At 47.5% G+C, this 7467-nt stretch overlaps 1 protein-coding gene across 3 annotated transcripts in view; it reads left to right on the top strand.

Annotated features, from left to right (window-relative positions):
* The first annotated feature begins 89 nt into the window (after positions 1–89).
* The window catches only part of NXPE3 (neurexophilin and PC-esterase domain family member 3), a 32807-nt gene continuing 25429 nt past the window's right edge, over positions 90–7467 (top strand). The window contains exon 1 of one of the 3 annotated variants that reach the window (XM_064143168.1): positions 90–110. The gene's annotated coding sequence lies outside the window, so the exon portion shown is untranslated. Of the gene's footprint in view, positions 111–5179; positions 5225–5843; positions 5937–7467 lie in introns of those variants that run through there. The other 2 variants (XM_064143167.1, XM_064143166.1) reach the window with 2 other exon arrangements.

Here is a 7467-nt window from a genome sequence, read left to right as displayed (position 1 = left end):
GTGTTCATTTGTACTTGATGTTGACTCTTAGGGGCTGATAGTCATTGTCTTGCCATTGAAGGGCTCTTCTGAAGATTAAAAGGTATGAAATGGAAACCAGTGATGATAAGGTAAGAACTTATAGCAGCCTTCCAGTACCTAAAGAGGGCTACAAGAAAGATGGAGATGGACTTTTGATCAGGGCCTATGGTGATAGCACAAGGCACAATGGTTGTAAACTGGAGCAGAGTGGATTTAGACTGCTCATTAGGAAGATGTTTTTTACTGTCCATGATGAGACACTGGAAAGGGTTATCCAGGACACTTCATGTCTGGAGGTGTTGAGGACTGGGCTGGATGAAGCTTTGAGCAATCTGACCTAGTGGGAGATGTTCCTGCCTATGGCAGGGTGGTTTGAACTAGATGATCTTTAAGGTCCTTTTCAACTCAAACCATTCTATTGCTCCCTTGTTTTGGGGGAGCTGAATCTAGCCATAGTATCCCCATAAAACAGAGAGCCATTGGGTGGTGAATGTAGCAATCCAATTGCATAATGGAATTCCAGAAATGCAGAGGGCAGAGAATTTCAGAAGTGTTCTTAGTAATCCTTTATTACAGCATTGTGGAATTCCCAGAATTACAGGGTCTTAAGAGTCTCATTTACAATTAAAGTTCTGGAAGTGCTTAACAGACAAAGTAGTTAAACAGCAACAGAAGTCCTGAGCGTGCCCCTAGAAGTACATCCCTACCTCCCCCTCAAGCTGCTCTATTGCTCAGTGGCTGTTTATATTCTCTTTCTTACCAATCACTTAACCAATAAAGCCCTGCCACATATATAAACTAAAGCATGGTACCAATGAAAGGTGCCAGGCTGGCAATGATTTTGTGGTGCTTTTTGCAGTGTGTAATTGGTCAGCTAGAGTATACTTAGCAATCCCATGTGCTGTGTGTGCAAGCTTCTTATCTGCAGAGCAGCTGCTGCAACACCATTCTATGGTTCTTACCACCCTGGTGTCACCTGCTGTTCAATTTCTGGGATTCTGATTAGTGGGAGAGAAGTAAGGCAGAAGATCAGAACAGAGGCTATTGAGATCCCTGAGAACATTCCATGGGGACCAGTGCTATGACTTCTGCTGCAGTTGGCTTGCTTGGCTTCAATCCCATTCTATGAGGAAAACTGATACTTACTCCTTCAGACCTACAGTGAGGCTCCCTAACAGCACCAGAAAGCTACACTTACTCCTCCTCTGAATTGGAATATTGTAACAAGGAAAATGTTTTGAGGCAAGAAGGTGCATTATTTACCTTAGCTATGCACACCCAGTGTCCTTTACAGGGTGTAATGTCATAGATGAAATTACCCCATGATATGGAGAAATGGCCCTTTCTCTCAGTGTTTATACTCTGTGCAGTGTGTGTGTCTCAACCATGTATTCCCACTGTGAGATAGGAACTAATGAAATGTGTAAGCTTAGGAGAAAATGAGTAACTAGGGCAGTGAGTACATTGAGAGGCATGTCCACAAACAGAGTGTACAAAACCAGGGAAGCTTTTGACTTGGATAGATTCACTGAGCCATCTTTGTAACACTTAACAGGTTTGGGGCTTTCTTTTTCTCTACTGCTTTCAGCTGTTCTATGATTAGCTTTCATGACTTGGTACAACTGAGACATCTGATGTTCCACAGTTTCAGTGCTGAAAACAGTACGAGTGGTAGTGTGCTGAGAGATTTATAAACCAGCTGACCAGTAGATGCCACTGAAACAGGTACTCATGATTTCCAGCCCTTTGTTTCAAGCACTGGCCCTTTCTATGCTCTTGATTCCCTTCTGTGTTGAAATTTAAAGATGAGGCAGTGTTCTGTAAAGAGCTTCCTAAAGAGAATTAAGGCTATGGGCTTGTCAAGAGAAACACAATTCCAATGCTTCTTTTTCCCTCTCCTGCTGGTTTGGTTGCTGTGTGCTAAAGGAAATTAAGACAACTGAGGTTTTAATAAAGAGTCTAGGAGCTCAGACATGCAATGGAGGAAAGAGACAACCCAAACAAAAACACCCCATGCCCCCTTCCCAAAAAATAAACCAAACAAAACCTCCCAAATATAACCAAAACCCACAAACAAAACCAAACAAATGGAAAAACTCCAAACCTCCCAAACAAAAGAAAACCCCTAAATGAACAACAACAAACAAAAAAATGCTTAACTCCCTCAAAAAAGAAAATCAACCCCCAAAAAAAAGAACCCAGCAAAAGCCACCCAACTGGAAACAGCCTAAACCAAACAATGAACAAAACCAATAACCACAAAACCCCAAAACCACACCAAACAAACCAATCAGCAAACAAAAAAAAACCACCAATGAACCAACCCAAACATCCGAATTCAAAACCCAACCAACAAGCAAAAATCTTTGTTTCACTTTTATTTCACTCATGGAGGCTTGTATGCACTTGGTAAACTCCTCACTGTTCAAGTGAGACTCTGCTTGCTTTTCTGATGAGATGTTTGAAAGACAGGAACAGGCATAGCTGAAGTGACCTCACTTCATGTCTGTGCTAGTTTGAAGCTAGCTAGAATGTTTTGGTGAGAAGAACTAGATTACAGGCTGTGGAAAGAAAATAATGGTGATGTTTACTTCCCTCATAGGCTTGCTGAGCTGTATAGGAACAAGAAATAAAAACATAGATAACCACTCTCACTGGGGCTGCTGGCTGAGCTGCATCTTACTCTCTAACCTCACCCTCCAGTTTGGACTAATCCATTTTGCTTCCTAACCTCTGTCCTTCCTTGGGACTGGGGTAAGGTTGAGAAGGGCAGGGGGAAGGTGCAGGGGTGGTTGAGAGCCCCTCCTGGGGACTCAGGCTTCTGGGAGGGGAGTTGTGTTTCTGTATTACTTTTTTAACCTTGTATATAACTGTATTGTGATGGTTTGGGGGTTACCCCGCCCCTCCCACACTTTGTATTTGCCCCAGCTAACTCAGACGGACCCTGGGAATATAGATGAAGCAATTTATTTACAGCTAGCAGAATTTACAAGCAGCTATTTACAATATATACAGTTATATACAATTATATACAGTTATATACAAAGGATAAACAATACAAAAGCACAACTCCCCTCCCAGAAACCTGAGTCCCCAGGAGGGGCTCTCAAACCACCCCAACACCTCCCCCCGGCCCTCTCAACCTTACCCCAGTTCTCAGGAAGAAAAGAGGTGCAGCCAAGAGGTTAGGGAGCAAGGTTAGTAGGAGCAGGGTTAATGAGATGTGACCAGGTCTAAGGCAAAAGCAAGAGAGAGAGACAAAATGGAGAATGTTTTTTTCTTCTTCCCAGAGTTCTCAGCGTGACTGTGAGAGAAGTTGACATCAATTGTTTTCATTTCACTGCCCCTTATCTAGTTCTGTTACCAAAACATTCTAGCTTGCTTCAAACTAGCACATGTATATACTGTAAATATCTGCTTGTCTTTTGTGCCAGCTGTAAATATAAGCTTCATTCATATTTCCAGAGCTGACTGAGTCTAGTCGGGGTGATTTCTAAAGTATGGGGGGGGGGGGGGGGGCGGGGAGCACCCAAGCCATCAAAATGTCTTAAAGAGAAAAGCAGTTCTGTATTTTCTTGGAGTAGTTAAGACCTTAAAGTTGTGCTGTTAAGATTAAATTTTGTGAGATACAGGGGTAGTAACCATAATACTTCAGGAGCTCAGGTTGAAGGTCCCTCTTATGCTGAATATTTATATCTATACTGAGATTGGACATTAAATTCTCTAAGTTAGGAAAATATCTAGTGGATGGACCAAATTGTCTACAAATGGAAATAGTTGCTTTAAATTTTACAGGCTGAAATCCTTACATATGCTAGGAGCTGAGTTTCTTTTTTTATGTATGATGGTGTGATTTGAAAATTCTCTTGTTAATTTTATATGACATTATGTCCAGATGGTAGTAGAGATATTTTTCCCCTTCATTGAGGTGTTATGGCGTGAAAACTCCTTCCTCTCTGCTGGATTGATAGTTGAAAAAGCATAAACCACTCTGTCCAAGAATAGTTTGCTTTAGTAAATAATTGATCTCAAGCTATTTTGTGTTTGTTGTTTCAGTGGTGACTACTTGAGGATTGCCGGGACATTTTCTGGTACAGTACTAGTGCTTTCTTGTAGAATTTGTGAATGGGAGGAGTGCAGATTTGCTCAAGTTGCTCCCCTTTTTTCTTGCTAAGATCCTATTTGCTCACTGTCATGCTGGCAATTGAGGCTTCTCTCGTCTCATGCCAGTGAGCTAGGAGAGAGAACTGAAAGTGAGAAAATTCATGAGTCATAAGGACAGTTTTAATAACTAAAGCCAACGCTGCACGTGCAAACAAAGCCCAACAAGGGCTTCCCAGAGGAAGACATGTATTCAGACATCTCCAAGAAAACATAGCTCTGAGGAGACAAATGGCATCATTCCAAATGTCACACCTCTTATTGTCAATACTGCTTCCTGTACAAATCCAACACATACCTCCCCGTACGACCTTGAGTCCTGTGTCTAGTTCTGGGCTCCTCAATTCAAGAGAGATGTTGAGGTGCTGGAACATATCCAGAGAAGGGCAACAAGGCTGGTGAAAGGCCTGGAACACAAAGCCTATGAGGAGAGGCTGAGGGAGCTGGGGTTGTTTAGCCTGGAGAAGAGGATGCTCAGGGGTGATCTCATTGCTGTCTATAACTCCCTGAAGGGAGGCTGTAGCCAGGTGGGGGTTGGTCTCTTCTCCCAGGCAAGCAGCAACAGAACAAGGGGACACAGTCTCAAGTTGTGCCAGGGGAAGTATAGGCTGGATGCTAGGAGGAATTTCTTCCCAGATAGAGTGATTGGCATTGGAATGGGCTGCCCAGGGAGGTGGTGGAGTCACCGTCCCTGGAGGTGTTCAAGCAAAGTCTGGCTGAGGCACTTAGTGCCATGGTCTAGTTGACTGGACAGGGCTGGGTTCTAGGTTGGACTGGATGATCTTGGAGGTCTCTTCCAACCTGGTTGATTCTATGATTCTAAACAGGCACGTAGGACTGCTAATTTAGTGTTGTGTTCAACACCCTTCAAGCAGCACCCTTGTAATGTCTCTTCCTGTCTGCTTTTGTTACACTACCTGAATTTCTTCGGCGCCCTGAGAACCTGCAGCATGTTTTCTGGTGGGGGAAGCTTATGGAACATGAGCCGAGGAGGTTACCACCGCTGATGTGTGTAGAGGATGTGGAACCTCAGCAGAAACAGGTGACCAAGAAAGTACAGGCTGAACTCTCCTCTCCTCCTTTCTTCATTAATTCCTCCAGCCCCTCAACTTGCAGTCCAGTCAAATCCACCAGAGTTTTTAAGATCCTTTCCAGAGTGGGTTTGTAGTTAAGTCCTGTCACTTGTTCTTTCTCCCTTGACACTTGCTTGTTCCAAATTCCATTCTTTTTCCACAGCAGCTTGGCTGTTCTTTTGGTGTTTGATGCTTAGCCTTATGCATGCAGTGAAGTGCCTATGGCAGGGGGTTGCAACTGGGTGATCCCTGCGGTCCCTTCCAACGTAAACCATTCTGTAAGTAGCAATTCCCTGACTTAAAAATCACAGGACTCAGTGCTTTTTTCTCCTTCTCGGTGAAAACAAAAGGCCCATAAATGATAATGTGCAGCTTTATTTGCTTCTCATTCCTCTATTTGTTGTGTATTTCAATCAAAAGTGTGCTCCACCGGCCCCAGCCACCTCTACCGCGGTCCGCTTGACTGCCCCGGCCGCCGCCGCGGGGCTGCAAGGGAGAGGAGGCGCCGGCGCAGCGGCGGGGCGGGCCCGGGGCCGGGCCAGGAGGTGGTGCAATGGCAGCCGCCGTTCGAGTCGGGGGCGGGGAGGAAGGAGGAGCGGCGGGGCCAGTGCATATACGGCTGAGCCGCCTCCGGGCCGGGGGCGAGGTCGCGCCTGGCCCGGGGGGAGCGGTCGGGCTGCGGTGAGGGGACGTGGGGTACCGGTGGCGGGGCCTGGGGCTTGTGCGGCTTACGTGAGGAGAAAGGTGGGGGGGGAGCGGGGCGGCCCTGGCGAGGGGACGGCAGCCGTGAGGCCAGGACCACTGTCGGGAGGCCCAGCGGCTTGGGGCGCTGCGGCGGAGGCGGGGGCTGGGGTGAAGTGGGGCCGGCGGGTGTCTTGCTGCCGTCGTCCCGGCCCCCGGCTGCAGCGGCCCACCCGCCGTCACTGTCCTCATAGCTGCGCTGCCTGCGTCGCTCGGGTTTTGCATCGGTAACCGAAGCTGCTTCCTGCCGGTGCGGGGCTGCTGTTCGAGAGGGCTACGAGCCACCGCGGCTTTGGGAGCCCGGCCGGCCCTGCCGCCTGTGCCCTGCTTGCGGCTGCCGAGCCACAAGCAGAGGCGTGCTCCGGGTCGAAGGACCGCGAACAGAAGTAACCTCAAAGCAGCAAGATGTAGCTTTACAATGCCCGTTGCCGGCTGCAGTACTTACTGCTCCGTTCTTTCTCTGCGGGTGCCTATTCCTTGTCTGTGGGGCCGGGCAGCGCTGGTACGGCGCTGGGGGAGCCGCCTCGGAGCTGCCGCAGGGAGCTGCCGCAAAGCCGGGATCCTGCAGCTAGCTCTGCTGACCTCCGTGGCAAAGCTGCTGTCGGGGCTCCGAGCCACGCTTGGTGAGGCATAAGGCTGAGTTGGGAACCGCAGTTCCCAACAAAGGGAGCCGGTGGAGGGAGGGTCTGGAGAGAAAGTCGGGTAAGAAGCGGCTGAGAGAGCTGGGGTTGGTTTAGTCTGGAGAAGAGAAGGCTGAGTGGAGACCTCGTTGCTTTCTACAACTCCCTGAAAGAAGGTTAAAGTGAGGTGGGGTTCAGTCTCTTCTCTCTGAGTACCAGGTGATGGAAGGAGAGGAAATGGCCTGGCTTTGTGCCCCAGCAAGAGCGGTCAGGCACTGGAACAGGCTGCCCGGTGAGCCGGTGGAGGCACCATCCCTTGAGGTGTTCAAGAAACGTGTGGACATGGCGCTTTGGGATATGGTCTTATGGCCGTGGTGATGTTGAACCAGTGATTGTACTTGATGGTCTTAGAGGTCTTTTCCAACCTCAACAACACTGTTATTCTATGAAATACGGTCCCTCTGTGACCTCTAGCAGTGCAAGCATCTAGCCTGGAAACCTCGTGGTATGGGTTTGGCATGGGGAGTTACTGACCCACCTACTTTAGCAATTTGCTTGGCAATTCTATGGACGATCACAGAATCATTTCTTGTAGAGAAAAATTGCCAAGATCGAGTCCAGATGTCACCCTGAGACCACCATGCTTAGGTGGTTTTGTGACACTGCTATCTTAGAGAAGGGCTGGCATAGAAAGCTGACAATGACTTGAAAACAGCCCAACAACCCTGTAATTGAGTGTAAGAGCTTGAAGACATAAAATTCTACTGATCTGATGTTTGACTTTATCTTTGGGCAAAATGGGGCATGTAATTTTACAGAACAAGGCTGAAAGGAGTAATACCTTAAAATCA

Source organism: Pogoniulus pusillus, chromosome 5, assembly GCF_015220805.1.
Source record: "Pogoniulus pusillus isolate bPogPus1 chromosome 5, bPogPus1.pri, whole genome shotgun sequence".
In the NCBI taxonomy this organism is placed as follows: Eukaryota; Metazoa; Chordata; class Aves; order Piciformes; family Lybiidae; genus Pogoniulus; species Pogoniulus pusillus.
Note: the sequence above shows the minus strand (reverse complement) of the source record. Positions and strands in the feature narration are given on the sequence as shown.